The sequence below is a fragment of the Chelonia mydas genome, chromosome 11 (assembly GCF_015237465.2).
Source record: "Chelonia mydas isolate rCheMyd1 chromosome 11, rCheMyd1.pri.v2, whole genome shotgun sequence".
Taxonomy (NCBI): Eukaryota; Metazoa; Chordata; order Testudines; family Cheloniidae; genus Chelonia; species Chelonia mydas.
The window spans coordinates 23917372-23938758 of record NC_051251.2 but is presented as its reverse complement, the minus strand read 5'-3'; positions in this window follow the sequence as shown (position 1 = coordinate 23938758).

Sequence of the window (21387 nt, the reverse complement as noted above, 5' to 3'; positions counted from 1 at the left end):
ACATAGCAGATGTCTTATCCTGCTCAGATAAGACCCTGAGATAGCACTATCCTCATCTCAATACAGATTCACCATCAGGACAGTCATCACAGTTTATTTTAAAAATGATCTTTAAAAGCACAGGAGAAAGTTGTCCCTGCAAGTACCTTAATCCTTTACTACTGGCTTTCTGTATCCATAATAAAACCTTACAGTGTATCACTAAACTCACCAGTAGAAAGTGGTATAAAATCTCTTCACCTACCCATACTGCTAACAAGCCCCATCATTTTCAGAAGTAGCCAGACATGCTGGAAGGTAGCATCTCCAAACTGTGTACAACTGGGGATATTTGGGCAGTTACCACTAGCATTTCTTCCTACCTATCTTCATGTCCAGGCTTCTCAACTGAAGCCACATCTTTATAATGCATTAAATAACAAAACAATATATAGTAACTCATTTTTTGACCTTTTAATATTTCTGTCATTGATTGTCAGACTTGAGAACTGCTCTCTATCCTCAGGTGATGGATTATTTAATTAAATGTTGACCTTTTCAGTATCATATGTTGACAATGCATGTGCTCCTGTGAAAGCTGCCTGCTTTGGATATTGCTCAGTTCTGTGTTGATTTGATTTTGATTTTTTTTTCATCATTTCTATTTGGTTTGATTTAAAAACAATGTCTTGTCTACTTAATTAATGATATTTTTAATACCTACTACTGTGTATTTTCTTGTAAACATCAGCTACGTTCATAAGAATAAGGTGAGAAAAACAGTATTAACTGATTGTGATCTGTTCAGGGAAAAGTAATTTCTCTTGCTTACCTGTAACTTAGGCTTCTGTGTAGCCTTATGCCAACTTCCCTTACATCAGGAGGCGACAGAAGTTCTCAACTCTGATGAGCTAATTCCCTCTATGTATGATGGTCAGCAAGCTTCTTTTTAATGCCATCATTACCATATCCTAGACTAACAAACTCTTGGCCTTCAAGAATCATTTGATTTCAATACTTTGTGCTTTGATCTCAGGACTGATTCAAGCCAGCTTTTACCTCGCAGCTTTCATTTGATGACTTCAATTCTGCAAAAACTGAATAAGCCTCACTAACCACCTTCCAGAAAGGTAATATGGCCACTTTATAAATGAGTAAACTGAGTCACAGAGAAACATTAAATGACTTGCCTGTCCCAATAAGTCAGAGGTATAGCCCAAAACTGAACTCAAGAATCCTGACTCCTAGTCTCTTGCTCTTATTAATCATATATATCCATCCCCTTCTTACATATATAAAGCTACAGCCTTTTCATAAGTGATTAGGATATGCTTACTCACATTTTCCCCACACAAGCATATTACTGGAACCAAGTACTGAACAGGTGACACATCCTCTCTGGTCAAAAAAGAGACTTATGTGTGGCTTGCTGGGCAGGTTGGTAATTCCAGAATGGCTTTCCTCCACAATTCAATGAGCCAACGATCTAACATTCAAGCAACAAACTGCCAATCATGTCTCCAGAATAAAGTATTCTGTTCTATCCCACTTTAATAGTAAAGGTTATGGAAATTTCATACAGAATCAAAAATCAAATCAATAAAAAACAAAAACTTTTCTGTACATTAAAAACCATTAGCTGTGATTGTACCCATTTCACCATACTGCCATTCAAAATCCAAAAGAAAAGACCACTGTCCATTCCTCAGTCTCTGCTTCTGTTTTATCATGTACAAATATTTGAGATTACTGGAAATGTATTTACTTGTAAATGTATGTTAATATATAGCATCGTCATCTGTCTCCCTGTAAATAATGTGCTTTATATTGTATATTGACAGAATCATTTTGATGGGACTGGAACATTTCTGATTAAAATAGAGTGTTTGGGGGTCAGCAGAAAAGTTTGAAATTCACTGGTGATTGTAGTGCATGATGTTAAGGACAACTCAAGAAAGTCTTTTTAAATGAAAATTAGCAGTGGAACATAAAGTAATAAATACTGCTGCTATTGATTAACTTATTCTGTTTCTGATGCATCATACTGCAAGAAATCAAGAGTCTTTCCTTTTGCATTAGCCAGTTTTCTTCTAACCTAGGAGAGACTGCTATCCATGTCATCAATACACCGGATAGTAAAGTTTTGTGTGTCTGATTTGTGTGTGATGTTAATGTAATATTATGATAGATGTCTATTAACACATACAGTACAGTAACACGTATTCTCTAACATCTTTGACAGTGGATGCTCTTTCTTTGTCAGTGTCAATCCACACTGGAATCTTGGGGAATGAACAAATGTGACAGGAGAGGACTACACCAATTATGGATGAAGGGATACTATCTACTCCCACTGTTTGATGTGATTTATTCGACGGTCCTTCTGCATTTATAGTACAGCAGATTGTAGCTGCTTATGAAGTGACAAATAGTGCTCAATGACATTGACTGACTTGTCTGATCAATTTAGCTTGTCTGAAAAGTAGCCATGAATCGCTTTCCTCACTGAATGATAGTACATACAGTCCCTATTCAACTTTACAAACACAAAACCTCAAATGTCATTGAAAAACTGATAAAAATGACTCTATTTAAACAAATAACACTACAGTCCCTGCATGAAAAGTGAAAAACACTAACATTTCCTGTAGCTTTGCTTGAAATACTTCTCAGTTAAAGAATGTTTTGTCTTGGAAATTGTGTCAGTGGAACATTTTTTCCCTTCAGGTTTTTTTGAACGTTTGATATATTTTATGATAGAAATAATGCAAGGGGGGAAACTCTCGAGTTTAAGTTGTTGGGAATCAACATAGCAGCTTGCCCAGTTCTCAGGCAGTGTTGCCAACTCTCATTATTTTATTGCGACTGTTGAGATATTTGATACTTCCTTAAAACTCCAGTTCCTGGAATCGTGGGATTATGTTAGAATCTCAACCTTCATGTAAAAAATGTGTTTAAAAAAAGAGAAGGACAGTTCTAGTCATCATGGTTACAGAGGAAAACTTGAAAACTGAGTGCATCCTATGGACTCAGAAACTAAAAGGCAATTAAACGGAAACCAAAATCTAACATTTTTTTTAAAAATCCCATGATTTTGGAGCCTGACTCATGATGTTTGAACACTTAGGGCTGGCAATACAGGAATTTCTTGACTATATGGAACTTGTTATGATATATTGTATTAATGTCCTAAGGTTCAACTCTCCTATCCTTTCTTACACTGAAATCACCAGGACTTCTGGAGGAGTAAAGCACTACTCATAATATGAGCATGGATGGCAGAATCAGGCCCATAGGGCTAAGGTGTGCAACTCTCTCTCTCTCTGCTGAGGATTGACACAAATTATCCCAGTGAAATTAATGGGGTGAAGGGCTTGAGGAAGTGTTCACCTCTGCAAGCATGGATTGCACAATCAACCTTGAAAAAGCCATTTATTAAAAGTATTTTTAAACATTAACAAATTCCAATTTTATTAAACAGATTAACAGTTTTATACAGTCATCATTCCATGCTGTATCTTATAAGTAATATTTAGGACATCTCTTCTATAAAACAGAAACATTGGGCCCTTGTGAATGGTAACTGCATATTATAAATATATATGTACATATGTGTTTGTGTATACATTATATATATAGACACATACATTTACATAGCTATGTTTGGGGGGGGGTACATGTGTGTAGTATATATTGAAATATTAAACTGTGTTATCCATGCACAAGTATATTTATGTATATATTTCAATATATTAGAGCTAGGCAGTCCTTTACAGACTTAATAAAGAGCCCCAGCATTATAAGCCAAGAACCATTTTTCCCTTTCCCTGTATTATTCAAATTTATTAAACAATATTTCACATTTGTTTGACACAATGTCAAACTCAGGACTCCTAAAGAACTGCTGCAGCTTTGGAACTGTTATGCTTTCTTGGGCTTTAATCATTTTTGGCAAGGCTCCATTTCCTGTCAGAAAGTGAAACAGCTTAGGAATGTCATTTTCACGAAAGAAAACAGAGAGAATCCGAGAGGAAGTTCTCCTCCACTCCAGAGCCCCTAAGATACTCAAACACACTCGCAGGAGGGCTGGAATACATCAAACATAAGCAGAGGGAAAAGGACACACTTTTCCCACATTAAAATACATGGATAAAGTTGAACTTTTGCTAAAAATAGTTCCCATGACTAATCCTATTAAGGTTTTTTTTAAAAAAATAGGCAGCAACTCCCTTGAAGTCAAATTATTTTTTAACTTCAGAATGACATTAGAAAAAGACTCTAAAGTGCCTTTGCAGAAGTCAAAGCCCCTGGAAGATTTTTTTTTAAGTGAGATATGAAGCACAAAGACGGCAGGATGGGTCAACATTTGAAAGAGCAACTTACCTACTGAAGCTGTGGGGAGTATCAGGCTCACTCAGATCATAGCATATGATTCCCTCTTAAAAAGAGAGGTTTCCCTAGAAAGGGTGGAGGTTAAAGAGAGCAGATTAAGCCTAACCTTTAGCTATGCCAGTCCAGTGCCTATACCAGGCTGAACATCCAGTTCTAGAGGGGGAAAGATATAAAGTTCTATAATACTTTTGCACGCTAGCCACCTGATTCCAGCTTCCTTTCCCTTCCTCATACATGTAAACTCAATCAACAATATTTGTTGTGGTGAAGAAATCAGCAGTGTGATAACAGATTCTGAGCATGTAACGTATCCCTGTGAAAAAAGCTCTCCACTGACAAAGTCAACAGTGCACATTCTGTTGTAGTCCAAATGGATAGTGAATGTTACTTAGGTGTGAAGGGGAAACTATAAAAGGATTTATTTAGTGCTACAGAATTGGCATATATTCTTTAGAGAGTGATTAGCAATGGCAGGGTTCATCTGTAAAGAAACTAGACTCTAGCTGATGCCACTGGAAAGTGTAGATCCAACAAGCCTGGAAAAGAAAGGATTAGAGTAAAAAATTTAAAATGACAATAAGTTAATGAAAAGGAGTACTTGTGGCACCTTGGAGACTAGCAAATTTATTGGAGCATAAGCTTTCGTGAGCTACAGCTCACTTCATCAGATGCATTCAGTGGAAAAAATGCTCACAAAAGCTTATGCTCAAATAAATTTGTTAGTCTCTAAGGTGCCACAAGTACTCCTTTTCTTTTTGCGAATACAGACTAACATGGCTGCTACTCTGAAATAAGTTAATGAGCTCACTTAGCAATCAATCAATCTACCCATCCAACAACTTGCTCTCTTCTGTGGACTGGCAAGAACTGCAGACTATTTTAGGAGGAAGGAATCTCAAAAGTTATTCAATTCCATAAACCTTTTACATCTCATAATTTAAATCTCTACCTTCCTTCCACCCTTAACACTCCACAAAGGGTGAGTCAATTTGTATAGAACATACACACAAACACACACAGAGCAAAGGGAAAGCATATACTATCCAATAATAGAAGCAGAAATCCTTTTACATATGCACATACACATACCAGCTAGGCAGGTAAAAATGGGTGGTCTGAAATTAGTATACACACTCTGAGCACTAAGCCCAAACACCTTTTCAAAATATTAGGACAACCATTGGACTCCTCTTTATTACTGTATTTCAACATTAATTTACATCTAGAGAGAGCTGCAGCTGTATTCTTGTATCTGTGCTGGCAAGTAAGTGGACTTTAGTTCAGATTCAGGGCATACAATTTGTTTTAAAACAATAATGATATTTTAAATTAAACTAGTCACTGAGGAACTTTATTATCATTTATTTTCCAGGATAGAATACAAGTTTTTATGGCTTTATTCTATAGGGAAAAAACCTCTCTTCTTATAGATCCATATATTCCAAGGCCAGAAGGGATCATTGTGATCATCTAGTCTAACCTTCAATCTAACACAGGCCATAGAACTTTCCCAAAACAATTACCTAGAGCATATCTTTTAGAGAAACATCCAGACATGCTTGCTAAGTCCAACTCTATGTGTAAATGAAATCATCCACAATTATGACCACTTAAAACCAACACAAGTGTGTTTAAGAATATAAACTGGGATGCATTTTCAGTAGGGCAGCATTCACCATTTAGAGCTGCATGGTGACTCTTAGGTTTGATAATCTGCTCCCCCATAAATGTATCTAACTCTTTCTTGCTTGATATTCTTTTCACACTTGGCTCTGTCTTAGATCATCTGGAAATCACTGACTGATGTCTGATCCAAAAGAATTAACTGAAATTAAGATCCAACCATTCATCCAAGTCTGTCCCTCTGACACCTCCTGAATGTTGTGGCATCAGTTTAAACTATGCATGGCTGAAACAGAATAATGATCTTTCTTCCAAATATCTCAATACTACTTCTGATTCTCTGTCACCACAACACAGCCATCTTCTCTGTCAGTCACGCCTATGATCTGGGGGTCACCTTTGGCTCCTCCATCTCCCCTGCATTCTGACACCTCGGTGAAGTCCAAATCTCACCTCTTCCTCCTTCAAAACATCTGTGGTATCTGACGATTCTCTCCTGTCCACAGGTCACAAAGACCCAGGTAATCACTGTCTCCTCTCTTGATGGCAACTGTACGTAACATCTTACTCAGTGCCCCCTCCCAAAAAAATGTACTCCACCTACTTCCAAACCATATAAAACAGATAGGTGCTAAAATCATCTTCCTTGTCTATTATGTTGCCCACATCACCCACTTAGTTGAATCCCTCCATGCCCTCCTGTTTCTCCACTACATCAAGTTTAAGCTTTTTGTGGTTGACTTCAATGTACTGTAACTCAGACTTTACCCGCTCATCCAAACCTTTCATTACATGGTGCCCTAAATTGCCCCATCCTTTCTCAACCTACCAATGATGCAAGCTTTAACACTGTATTTGTCCACTTTCTCACAACCACCTCCATGCCTTCTATCATGCTGTTCCCTTATTTATACAATTCTCTTCCAGAACTGGTCCTCAAAGCCATTACTGTTTTATCATTTAAATCCTTCCTGAAGTAATTTCTTCTGTAAAGCCTACAACAAACTAGTTGGCTAAATCATCTCTTCTTTTATTTCATGCATTAATTTTATGAGTGAACTCCCCATTTATGTGGAGGAAAGGGGTTGATTTTGGGGAGGGAAGGCATAAAACATTGAAATCTGAAGCTGGGATTATTAGGAGGAAAAATAATAGAGTTAATTGGAGGAGGGGAACTTGGTGAGCTTAATGTGTTTAACTTAAAAAACAAACTTTTATTAATAAGATGTATGACTACGATCATCATGATATCTCTGCTTGCATGTTGTACCTCTACATTTCCAGGGTTATTATAACTAAAATACTGTAGTCAATTTTTAACCAAGTCAACATTCAGTGGCATTAAAATATGCCTAAAACTCTTCTCAGATTTCCATTAGCTATGACTACATGGCTCATTGATGATGCTCTTTGGCCTAGATTCTCTCTCTTCAGTGTCAGTTACTTTGCTCTCTCTCTCTCTTGCACCTTATTAGGTCTTATATACAGCTTCTTCTACCAGGGAAAAACTTTCATATATAACCCCCTCTTCAGCTGAGCAATAGTAATGGCAATACATTTTTGAGGAGTGGATTTTTCTTCCACTCTCCAAGTGAGTCTTGTATTCCCATGGTTCTGTGTACGAGCTAAACAGTATTTCCCACAATACCATTAGTCTTTCTCTGTGTCCCACAGCGTCATAACTCCTTCAGGGCTTTGCATGAAGCCATCGATTTATTATCCTTTTTATTGGCTCACTGAGACCACCAAAGATGATCACAACTTTTTGCACAATTTCTTCCCACCCCATTTATATCCAGGTCCTTGCAAGCCTGACACAAATCTAATGGGCAAAGGCCTGAGCCCAGATTGTTTAACAATGCCTTTAGGGGCTTATTCACCAAAGTTCGATGCGCCGATGAACAGCTTGCTGCAGCTCTAATGGTAAGGCATATAAAATGCATCATACATTAAATTTAATGTTGCCTCATTAGTCTTAATTAGATTCCTACATTACACTAGGATTATGGTTTCTTCGTGTTTATGTTTGCTCCTGAAATAAAATCTCCACTAGACAACGTTTCGGCATACTTTCTAACCTTTGAATAAATACGCCCATGGAATCATGCATATCAATATTCTCAGACTTGAAGAAATCAAAACTAGATGATACTGCAAAATTGCATTTCAGAAATAGAAGCATTAGAGAGAGAGTTGCAAAGGAGTAAACTTAAAGGAAGAAAATATCTATAGTTCACAAACATTGGTGGCTGGTCATTTTTTATTTGTCCTTACTATTGCTGAATTTTTGATCATATGTGATATGTTTGAATAGGAGTTTTCTCCCTTACATGATAGCTACTCCTCATGCTTTATCTAATGGAGAAGCCACAACTTTAGGTTTCAAAATCTTGAACATTTTCCCAAGATGGGAAAACCATTTCCTGCCCAGATCTAGTGGTGAGTACAACTCATACACATTCATCTAACTGACCTATTACACCATCTACAGCAACATGGCAGCTGTAGGCTCTGAAAGAAAAGTCAATTAGCCCTGTACCAAAATAGTATTCTGCTGATAATTGTTAAGATCCATTCTTTACATCTCACACCATCTTGGATTTTCCATTTTAAATAATTTTATTTGAATTTACATTTGGTCAGTCTTGCCTTTGTTAATTACAGCTTGGTAACTACCGAAAAAAAGAATATGAGTATTCACTCAGATTCAAAATTTAATTTCATTAGTGAATTACATTAATTCATGTCCTTGCTTTGTAGGAATGCTTGTGCAATTATGTTTTAGTCACACAAATGTAGGTAGAAAGTGAATTGGACAATAGGAATTGAGAGGACTTGCGGCCAGATGGAACAGGGGATAGACTGGAAAATCGCACCATTGCCAGGAAAAGGCAGGTCTACATGATTGGGGACTCATTACTGAGAAGGCCTGTAACAAGAGCTGATCCAGAGAACAGAAGGGTGTTCTGTCTGCCAGGTGCAAAGATACAGGATGTGGACCTGAGGCTGAAGAGGATCCTAACGGGAACGGGAAAGAATCCATTGATTGTCCTTCATGTGGAAACAAATGATATGGCTAGATTCTCACTGGAACGTATCAAGGGAGACTATGCCAGGCTGGGGAAAGAGGCTTAAGGAAATCGAAGCTCAGGTGATCTTCAGTTGGATTCTGCCTGTTCCTAGAGAAGGGCAGCAAAGGTGTGATAAGATTATGATGCTCAACAGATGGCTCAGGTAGTGGTGCTATAAGGAGGGCTTTGGGATGTATGGCCACTGGGAAGCATTCATGGATGGAGGACTGTTCTCTTGGGTTGGACTTCACCTGAGTAAGGAGGGAAATAGACTTATAGGATGGAGGATGGCACAACTGATCAAGAGAGCTTTAAACTAGGAATTCGGGGGAGATGGTTGGGAGATGTCCAGGTAATCTCCACGCCAGATTTTCTCTTTGAGAGGGAAGAAAATGAAGTAAGAAAGCATACAGCCATGGGTAGGAGAATGGACATAAGGTGGAAGGGCAGTGTACATACCAATCTAATAGGTAATATTGGTGGTAGAATCTCTGTGCCCAATCGGGTAAAGAATGTGAGTGAAGCTAAACAGCAAAAATTAAGATGATTGTACACTAACGCGAGGAGCCTAGGTAACAAAATGGAGGAACTAGAGCTACTGGTGCAGGAAGTGAAACCAGATATTATAGGGATAATAGAAACATGGTGGAATAGTAGTCATCAGTGGAGTACGGGTATTGAAGAGAATGTGCTGTTTAGGAAAGACAGAAAAAAAGGCAAAGGTGGTGGAGTAGCATTGTATATCAGTTATAAGGTAGACTGTAAAGAAATAAGAAGTAACGGAATGGATAAGCAGAGTCTGTCTGAGCAAAAATCACACTGGGGAAGAAAGCTATTAGAGCCTCCCCTGGGATAGTGCTTGGGGTGTGCTATAGGCCGCTGGGATCCGATTTGGATAAGGATAGAGACCTCTTTAATGTTTTTAAAGAAGTGAATACTAATGGGAATTGTGTGATAATGGGGGACTTTAACTTCCCAGATATAGACGGGAGGACAAGTGCTAGTAATAATAATAGGGCTCAGATTTTCCTGGATATGATAGCTGATAGATTCCTTCACCAAGTAGTTGCTGAACTGACAAGAGGGGATGCCATTTTAGATTTGGTTTTGGTGAGCAGTGAGGACCTCATAGAAGAAATGGTTGTAGGAGACAACCTTGGTTGAAGTGATCATGAGCTAATTCAGTTCAAACTAAATGGAAGGATAAACAAAAATAGATCTGTGACTAGGGTTTTTTATTTCAAAAAGGCTAACTATAAAAATTAAGAAAATTAGTTAGGGAAGTGGATTGGACTGAAAAACTTGTGGATCTAAAGGTGGAGGAGGCCTGGAATTACTTCAAGTCAAACTTGCAGAAACCATCAGAACCCTGCACCCCAAGAAAGGGGGGGGAAATCATAGGCAGGAGCTGTAGACAAAGCTGGATGAGGAAGCATCTCAGAGAGGTGATTAAGAAAAAGCAGAAAGCCTACGAGGAGTGGAAGATGGGAGGGATTAGCAAGGAAAGCTACATTACTGAGGTCAGAACATGTAGGGATAAAGTGAGAAAGGCCAAAAGCCATGTAGAGTTGGACCTTCCAAAGGGAATTAAAACCAATAGTAAAAGGTTCTAAAGCCATATAAATAAGAAGAAAACAAAGAAAGAAGAAGCTTAACACTGAGGATGGAGTGGAGGTTAAGGATAATCTAGGCATGACCCAATACCTAAACAAATACTGTGCCTCAGTCTTTAATGAGGCTAATGAAGAACATAGGGATAATGTTAGGATGACAAATGGGAATGAGGATATGGAGGTAGAAGCCAAACTCAAACAGCTTAATGGGACTAAATCGGGGGGCCCGGATAATCTTCATTCAAGAATATTAAAGGAACTGGCACATGAAATTGCAAGCCCATTAGCAATAATTTTTAATCAATCAATCTGTAAATTCAGGGGTTGTACTGTATGACTGGAGAATTGCTAACATAGTTCCTATTTTTAAGAAAGGTAAAAAAAAAGCAATCTGGGTAATTACTGGCCTGTTAGTTTGACATCTGTAGTATGCAAGGTCTTGGAAAAAATTTTGAAGGAGAAAATAGTTAAGGACACTGAGATCAGTGGTAATTGGGACAAAATACAACATGGTTTTACAAAAGGCAGATCATGCCAAACCAACCTGATCTCCTTCTTTGAGAAGGTAACAGATTTTTTAGACAAAGGGAATGCAGTGGATCTAATTTACCTCAGTTTCAGTAGGGCATTTGATACTGTTCCACATGGGGAATGGTCAGCTAAGTTGGAAAAGATGGGGATCAATATGAAAACTGAAGGGTGGATAAGGAACTGGTTAAAGGGGAGACTACAATGGGTAACACTGAAAGGTGAACTGTCAGGCTGGAAGGAGGTTACTAGTGGAGTTTCTCAGGGATTGGTTTGGGGACCAATCTTATTTAATCTTTTTATTACTGACCTTAGCACAAAAAGCGGGAATGTGCTAATTAAGTTTGCAGATGACACAAAGCTGGGAGGTATTGCCAATACAGAGAAGGACCGGGATATCATTCAGGAAGATCTGGATGACCTTGTAAACTGGAGTAACAGTAATACGATGAAATGTGAAAAGTGCAAGGTCATGCATTTAGGGATTAATAACAAGAATTTCTGTTATAAACTGGGGACACATTACTTGGAAGTAACAGAGGAGGAGAAGGACCTCGGAGTATTGGTTGATCACAGGATGACTATGAACGCCAATGTGATATGACCATGAAAAAAACTAATGCGGTCTTGGGATGCATCAGGCGAGGAATTTCCAGTAGAGATAAGGAGGTGTTAGTACCATTATATAAGGCACTGGTGAGACTGCATCTGGAATATTGTATGCAGTTCTGGTCTCCCATGTTTAAGACGGATGAATTCAAACTGGAACAGGTACAGAGAAGGGCTACTAGGATGATCCGAGGAATGGAAAATCTGTCTTATGAAAGGAGACTCAAAGAGCTTGGCTTGTTTAGTCTAACTAAAAGAAGGCGGAGAGGAGATATGATTGCTCTCTATAAATATATCAGAGGGATAAATACCACGGAGGGAGAAGAATTATTTAAGCTCAGTACCAATGTGGACACAAGAACAAATGGATATAAACTGGCCATCAGAAAGTTTAGACATGAAATTAGACAAAGGTTTCTAACCATCAGAACAGTAAAGTTCTGGAACCGCCTTACAAGGGAAGCAGTGGGGGCAAAAGACATATCTGGCGTCAAGACAAAGCTTGATAAGTTTATGGAGGAGATGATATGATGGGATAGTCTAATTTTGGGAATGAATTGATCTTTGACTATTAGCGGTAGATATGCCCAATGGCCTGTGATGGGATGTTACATGTCATGGGATCTGAGTTATTACAGAGAATTCTTTCCTGGGTGTCTGGCTGGTGAGTCTTGCCCAAATGCTCAGGGTTTAACTGATCGCCATATCTGGGGTTGGGAAGGAATTTTCCCCCAGGGCAGATTGGCAGAGGCCCTGGGGGGGTTTCGCCTTCCTCTGCAGCGTGGGGGCACGGGTCACTTGCTCGAGGATTCTCTGCACCTTAAAGTCTTTAAACCACGATTGGAGGACTTCAGTAGCTCAGACATAAGTTATGGGTTTGTTACAGGAGTTGGTGGGTGAGATTCCGTGGCCTGCATTGTGCAGGAGGTCAGACTAGATGATCATAATGGTCCCTTCTGACGTTAAAGACTATGATTCTATGAATTGTAAGCTCACGTGCTTCAGTACTGTTACCAGATATACCAAAGTTGCATATTTTATTTTCTATTAGATCAAACGCTTGACATAGGCTTCCCAAAATCCCTTATCGGGGCCCTCACTTGAGCTGACCAAAAAAAGTGAAAATGGTGAAAATGTTTTCAAAAAATGTTTATTTTTAAATAAAAAAATGTCAAAGTGCAAAATTTTTGAATCAGCTTTCACCCTGACTTAGAGGCATGTAAATAAGTGAGATAGACATTTGACAATATCCCTCACAAGTGCATCCATATAGACAATGGGCAATTACTTTGTGTAAAATTATATTTTAACTATGCCCCTATCCATACTACAGTAGTCTATATTTTTCCCCAGACTGATGCCTTGGGAAAGGCCTGTGCAGCCCCAAAAGGAAAAGGTTTACATTTTCTAAAATCCCCTAATCCTGCTATTCTGCAGCCTCACCATAAACTGCTATTTTTTCCCTGACAGATTAAAAGGCCCAAAGGTTTCAACTTCTTCTTCCTGATTATAAGAGTTATAGTCACCCAATAAGCAAAAAGAAAAGAATACCACAAGACTTATGAGGCAAATTACAACTACATAAAAGCTTGCATTTCCAACAGTGAACTGTTTGTGATAGATCGATAGAATAAAATTCAATTAACCAAAGAAGAGTTTTGAGTAAATATGCATGACTGACACTTTCAAAGAAATGGTGATTGACTCGCAGACATTGCAGGAGCAGAAAGAGGGGTTAAATTCATTGAGTAAATTATTAGCTTAGCTATAATTTTTAAAATATTCAAATTAATAAGTTATGAGATAAAAATCAGAGCATTTGAGAAGAATGTGGTAATGGAGAGTGTTAATTGGCTGGAAGTCTGACAGTGGTTAATAATAAGAATAATAATGCCTAAGGCCAAATCACTGCTATCTGTGTTAGTGCTACATGAAAACATTTAAAACAGACAGTGAAATTGTCTTCTTTGCTTATTTTGCAAAAAAGCTACAGAGTTAACTTTCCAAGCAAGAAAGAGTTTGGTTTTTTTTTTTACCCTATGCATAAATCATTTCTATTCCTAACACTACTTCTAGACTCCTGACATACCTATTGAAATTAAAAACAAACCTTTCAGGAAGCATCTTGTTGTTACATTGGGGTCTTCCCACTACTCCTCTATTCTTTATGACATGTATTACGCTGTAGCAAAGATGGCTCCAAGCCTGCCTCATGCTCACACTATTGTTACTGGGGCAGATTGTCACTTGACCTGATGTAGCTGCTCAAGGGAACAAAGAGGTGTAAGCCCCCACCCAGCCACTCTGCTGAATGGCCTGCCTGAAGCATATGTCCAGATTCTGTAGGGAGTTCCAGCTCCACTTCTTGAGTGAGGGGGCTGGGGAGTAGACAGAGCCTTGGTTTCAGCCCCCAGTATGCTGCAGACAGGAGCGGACAAGAAGTAGGAAGCAAGGTACATCCTGGAAAGGGCTGCAGTAACTTACTTTTTGCCCCCAACAGGAAAAAAGAGAGGAACCAGGGGAAGAACTGTGGCTTTGAGTCACAACTCCTTAGGGTTCCACCTGGACAACACAACTATGAACTGCCCTTTACACAAGGGTGGGAGCTAAGGCTAAATCTAGCCCACTACAAACATGTTCTGTCTCCTGATTTGAGCAATGCCTTTTTGTTTCACTGGTTGCCAGTGTGGGGGATTTATGTCCTTCCCTTTATTCTCAGCTGGAAGCATATCTTCGCTTTCCCTCCCTTCCCCCATTCAAAGCAAGGTTTATTAACACTTCGTAGATCAGTGTGTTTCATGTAACAGCGTGGACTGCTCAGGGATGAGTCTCTCAACACAATTTGGTTTGAGTGACAAAATTAATGTTATTGATACACAGCCTTTTGTAATCCTATATGTCCAATATGATGGTCCAAGACGAACTATCAATCAGCTACTCCAAAAAAATATCATTGTGATTGATAATGAGGCAGCTAGGTAGTCTTCTGAAACTTTGATCCAAATATAAATGACACTAAATTTAGGAAGAAGGTCTAAAAAGTAATGATTTATTACTTTAAAATGTGTTCATCAAAAGATATTCATAACAAGTTACTTAATGAAGATTACTTAAACAAACAAAAAATCATAAGCATGATTTGAAAAACAGAGTTTAAGTTGAAAGGAGCTTATGTAAACTAACATGCCTAAACACAATACATGTATAACGATGTCATATGATGAAAAGTTCATTAGCTACAATTTGGTCTTATTACACTATTATTATATTTGCATTAAATGTACCTGGTATTAAGTTGGGTACATATAAGGGACATATCTACAATGGGCTTCAACAAGGCAAGATGTTTGACTGTTACTAGAAAACCTTTTATTATATGTCTATATTTTGTTTAATTAATCATGTATGTTCATTAACCATTCATAGTAATTTATTATGCACCATTTCAAGACATCTTATGTTACAATGGTGTCAGTTTCACTTTGATCATCTAAGGATCTCATGAGATGACATTTACAACTAAAAGGCATGGCTTCTCTGTACGCGCTGCATACATGTGTAGTAGAGATTTAGAAGTATTAAAAAACCCACAGAGCCACATAGGTTGCAGAAATTAACGATAGCTCTCAGATAACAACCCACAAGTGACATAGGAATAGCCAGGTGAAGTGATTTGAGCATGATTTTAACAATGGATTAGTGACAGCCATGCAACACAGTGCTATTACTCATTTTCTCATGTAACATTCAATCATAAATGTTAGGCCATGGCATATCATTTTAGATCGACAATAGCCTGAGTAACTTTTCCAATAAAACTATGTGATGTATATCCAAAACTATTCTAAAAACTCTTTTCTCAAGTTTGCTACAGTATATGTTATTACACAAATTTAGTGCTTACCATATACGTGTATCTATAGAGAGGAGAAGTACCATTTTCATAATACAGTATCTCCCCTCCCGTAGAATAATCATCAATGAAACTTGCTATGCAAGAAATTTGGAACACGTACCTATTAGGTACAGTCTGTTTCATAGAATCACAGTTTACAGCTTCTTCACTGTTCATTTCTGTCTTCTATTGCACCTTTTATAAACCTACTGATTAATATCAAACAGTGAACAACTCTGACAAGCAGGATTACTAATCCAACATAACTGTTTATAGTTCGAATGAAAAAAGTGCTCCATTTCCAGCCAGTGTACTTAATAATAAAATCCTGTTGTACTTAAATGTTGAAAGGATTACATAACTGTCAGAGTTCCTTTAAATGTTAAGAGTAGTAATCATATTAAAGACATACTATACAGAAGCAAAAGTAAAATGTCAGTTTATTTATTACCATATATGTACGGGGTTTTAAAATATAGGGGCCAGATTCCCAACTGCATCAAATCTGCATTCACTGGAGCTGAACAGAGCAGAAGGGAAACCTTACCTTTCTGTTTCTCCAATCATGGGCCATATGAGGGGTCAAAAAGGCACTCTGTATAATTTAGAGTAGCCACAGGGCTGCTGTAAATTACGCTGACTGCAACAATACCACAAAGACCATTCTGCAACCAGGAATCAGGAAGAGTGCGGTGCATTCTGTGCCCCTCCCACTTCCAACATGTACTCTAGGTGCAGGAAGGGAGCGGGTAGTATATAGCCAGACAGTTTAGCTCCATGTTGCCTGAAGACAATCCTTGGGTGCCACTTTAAGGTAGGTTTTTGGCAGCTTTGTACTACTGAAGTAGCATAAAGTAGCCATAACCAAGAATCTGCTCCATAAAAATCAAATGCTCACATGCATATACTCTTAATTTTAATTTTATTTTTGCCTCTGACCTACATTGTTGGATTTGACATTTACAATATATGTGCAGAAATCAATTAATACTTTATTAAGTAATATGCTGAATGCTCTAACATTGCCAGAGGCAATTTGGGTAAATGAATTAAAGCAATTTGCCTAAGAGAATTAAGGCTGCGATCTTGCAACTGACTCTACACATGCAGACCCCAGCAATCATCTGGCATCATTAGAACACCTGGGACCTGAAACAGCCACTTAGCCACCTTATAGGTACAGAGGGAGAAACAATGATTTCACACCCTTCCAGCTTTGTTTCAGAAGACTGGAGTCATTCCCATTCAGAACCACACTCTTCTCCCACCACTTGAGAATGGAATTTATACCAGTAGAAACTATGTACATGCAATAAAATTCTTATACATCAGTTGGACATTAGATCCAATATTAGCATTCCTGTGATTTTCAGAACGAGTAACATTTCTTTCTGGTGTTCTGTTTGCCAGCTCAATACTAAGATTAAAAAATGAATGTTAACACTCGGACTTTTATTTACATGTAAAATTTTTGAATCATTCCTTTTCAGAATCACACTCCTACAGAAAATTCCTTGTGGGGGCTTGTACAGCAGACAGGGCGTATTCTTATCCTGTAATTTGTACTGCCAATGCTAGTGACTATCAACACCATGTTGGGGGCACCAACACTAAAGAAGTCATCCTCATCCCTTCCTACAGCACCTATTGGTTGGTGTTTCTTGGAGTTCTCCCATCTTCTGACCAGGTTTATCCACATTTAGTTTGTACTATAAAAAATCAAAACCAAAGGTAGTGTGGCAAAATATTACAAAATATGAGTAATTCTAGGTATGCTAAGGTCCAAATGAGACTAGTGACAACATACCCAACCCACCTGAAGGTTAGCAGGTATATATATATGCCCATCGTAACATACGCAATGTTTAAATTTTTCACAAAATTTCTATACTGCTATAGATGTAAGAGACTGGGTCTGCAGCTGGTTGGTGCAAACTCAAAGTTGGGCAGCATTGTCTGGGGAGGAGTCTAGAGCACCAGATGAAAATTAACATGGTTCTCTCTTAGTGGAGAAGGAGTATGTGATGATACCCTTTGGTTAATGCAAGGGAGTACAAATTTCAATCCCAATCAGTGACTCAATCCCACTATGTACAATTCAGGCTGAAGTACACTTCTGGGGAAGCTCTACAAGTAGCCATATCATCATCATCATCATTCTGAATCACTCACACCACACTTTTGATTAATGGCACCTTCATTGCATGAAGTTCTTCCTTTATGGGAGTTTTGCAGAAAGATTTGACCATTCTCTAATTTCTTAATCCCTCTAGCCCAGTTATCAAAACAAACTGTCATTCTCAAATTAAGTTTCTATTTATTGCTTCCATTTTTTTGTTTTGTTTTGGTCTCTGTCCATAAAGGGACAGAAGCTCTTTTATGACACAGCAGACGGTTACCTTAGATGGTTATCTTAGACTTAGCAAGGTCGGGAAAGGGAAATCCCATGTTCTTTCCCTTTATTTTGAGGTCTTCCTATTCCATTAGCACTTATTGTCTGATTCCTGATGACAGGACGATGGGGACTGCATGTTTCAGTGAGATTTCTAACACTACCAAAGTCCCTTTCCATTGCCTCTCTCACTGCACTGTTCTAATTATGCACATTTTCTGTTGCTGTATTCCTCCAGGTCTTGCCTTACCAAATGATGTAATTCTTGATTACAGTTCTTGTACTCAACTTGTACAGTCATGTTGATATATTCTTGAATACCTTGATGACAAGTACATGCATTTCCCTGCAAAACAATAACCATGCTAAAGCTTTTATAACATCTTAGATCCATCTCTGAAAGCATTTGCCTATACTGTCAATTCCTTCTTTGCTTCTTAGGTATCTGACTTAAGCATAAGTATACAAGTCCTATAAATTAATACACGTTGTCGGGGGTTGCACTTCTGGTGGAAGAGTATCATCTCATGAGTGATAAGGGTGACAGACATGCAAAGCATAGCTGAGTGGATCTGGCACTGATGTTGTGAACAACATAGCAGTCATACTGTAAGATTTTCCCACAGAATAACATGTAATTTATTCTAAGTTGTTCCAAAACATCTACTTTTTTTCTCTGCATAGTTGCTATCTTCTGCAATGTTTTGTTTAGATAACTATTTAAATGGAGAGAATTACATTACAATAGAAGGCTCCACTCAAGGAAAAATTAACCAGTCACACCAACTAACCAATTACAAGTCAGAATTACCCCCAAACCTTGCAATTGTCACAAAAAAATGTCACTTTGCTGAAAAACTATATTTTGTACTTTGGGGAAGCCTGGATTTTGGCTGATGAGGGAGTAATGGTTTATCCTCTATGGTAAGTAGAGCAACTTGCTATATACATCATGTTACCATTTGACTTACATTCTAACATTATACATTTATCTAAAATTAAATCAGATATTAAAATAAGGATAAAAAGTAGACATTTGATGTGTAAATTTAAATATTTAGTTACAAGTATATGAGAAAAATAAAAACAAAAAACAAATTTTAAGCAGAAAACCAACCAGAGCCTAGCTCAGAGCATCTCAACTTCCTAGAGAGCAGAACTTTAAAACCCTGCAGTTCTCAGAATGCTTTTCAGCACAGGAAAACATAGGATCTGCCATATTGGATCAGTTGTTTGCATTTTATTGTAGCCATGTTAGTCCCAGGATATTAGAAAGACAAGGTGGGTGAGGTAATATATTTTATTGGACCAACTTCTGTTGGAGAAAGAGACAAGCTTTCAAAGTCCAGAGAGCTCTTCTTCAGATCAGTTGTTCATCTGTCATTTATGGTCATCTACCCAACATTGTCCAATTTTAGACAGAAGGTGCAAAAATCTACGTGCTGAACATTTATAGAATAACTTGCTCATAAGAGAAGTTTCTCCCTGCATGTAATCCCACTTTTAGGCCTTGCAACAGTGAGCAAAGCAATACTTTTAAAAATCTAGGACTCGCTGAAAGTCAATGAGACTTAGACTCCTAGGTCAGTTAGATGCAGATATTAAAAAGGTATTTAGGCACACATTAGACATCTATCTGCATCTGTAGATGGTGAAATACCTAGAAAAATCTGGCTGTTAGGCATTTTTTAAAATTGTACCCAGGAGTTTGTATACATTTATATCAATCTTCAGTGAAAAAGTAGCACATCTTTTTTAGATTCCTATGAAATTTAGACCTATATATTCTACTTGGGGCTCTGAAGTGGGTCAGCAAGTAAGATGACAGCAGGGACAGTTTTGTGTCAGGAAAGACCATAAATTTTTTCCCCATAGTTGACATGGATAAGGCACCACCTTTCAATCTAAAGGATCATAAAAGTTCTCTCTCAGCTACACAGCACCATTGAAATGTTGTTGCCCCTGGGATGTAGGACATCAGCCAGGAGGAAGACAAGCACACAGCTCATTCTACATCCAAAAGATTTACAGGTGTAAATCCAATATTGAGACTTGGTGTGAGACTTATGCCTTTTCAGGGTTGTAAGTCATTACATTATATTCAGAATTGTATTACTGTAAATTTCACTTGTAATTATAAAAAAACTAATAGCAATAAGCAACTCAAACTTATAAAGTAAAAAGATCCTTCCAGACAAACTGGATTGGTTTCTTAGATAGAATTATAAAAATCAGTGGATGTAGAGAAGTGGTAGGTTTAGATTTTAGTAAATCATTTGATACAGTTTCTCATAGAATCTTACTCTCAAAATTAATTCAGATTGGCTGGGATATGAACTCTGCCATGAGTTTGCCATACGATATGGCAACAAAATACCAGTGCAGTTTTGGGTTTTATGTATAGAGGCATCACATCACACTGTTGGAAAACAGCAATAGGCGTCAATGCCTACAGTATGTGAGTATGTGAAAGGAGAGCAGCAAAATACAGACCCTGGACTTCAGAAAAGCAGACTTTGACTCCCTCAGGGAACTGATGGGCAAGATCCCCTGGGAGAATAACATGAGGGGGAAAGACAAGGAGTACTTGTGGCACCTTAGAGACTAACCAAAGGAGTCCAGGAGAGCTGGCTGTATTTTAAAGAATCCTTATTGAGGTTACAGGGACAAACCATCCCGATGTGTAGAAAGAATAGTAAATATGGCAGGCGACCAGCTTGGCTTAACAGTGAAATCCTCGTTGCTCTTAAATACAAAAAAGAAGCTTACAAGAAGTGGAAGATTGGACAAATGACCAGGGAGGAGTATAAAAATATTGCTCGGGCTTGCAGGAGTGAAATCAGGAAGGCCAAATCACACCTGGAGTTGCAGCTAGCAAGAGATGTTAAGAGTAACAAGAAGGGTTTCTTCAGGTATGTTAGCAACAAGAAGAAAGTCAAGGAAAGTGTGGGCCCCTTACTGAATGAGGGAGGCAACCTCGTGACAGAGGATGTGGAAACAGCTAATGTACTCAATGCTTTTTTTGCCTCTGTCTTCACGAACAAGGTCAGCTCCCAGACTACTGCACTGGGCAGCACAGCATGGGGAGGAGGTGACCAGCACTCTGTGGAGAAAAAAGTGGTTCGGGACTATTTAGAAAAGCTGGACGAGCACAAGTCCATGGGGCCGGATGCGTTGCATCCGAGAGTGCTAAAGGATTTGGCGGATGTGATTGCAGAGCCATTGGCCATTATCTTTGAAAACTCATGGCGATCGGGGGAGGTCCCAGATGACTGGAAAAAGGGT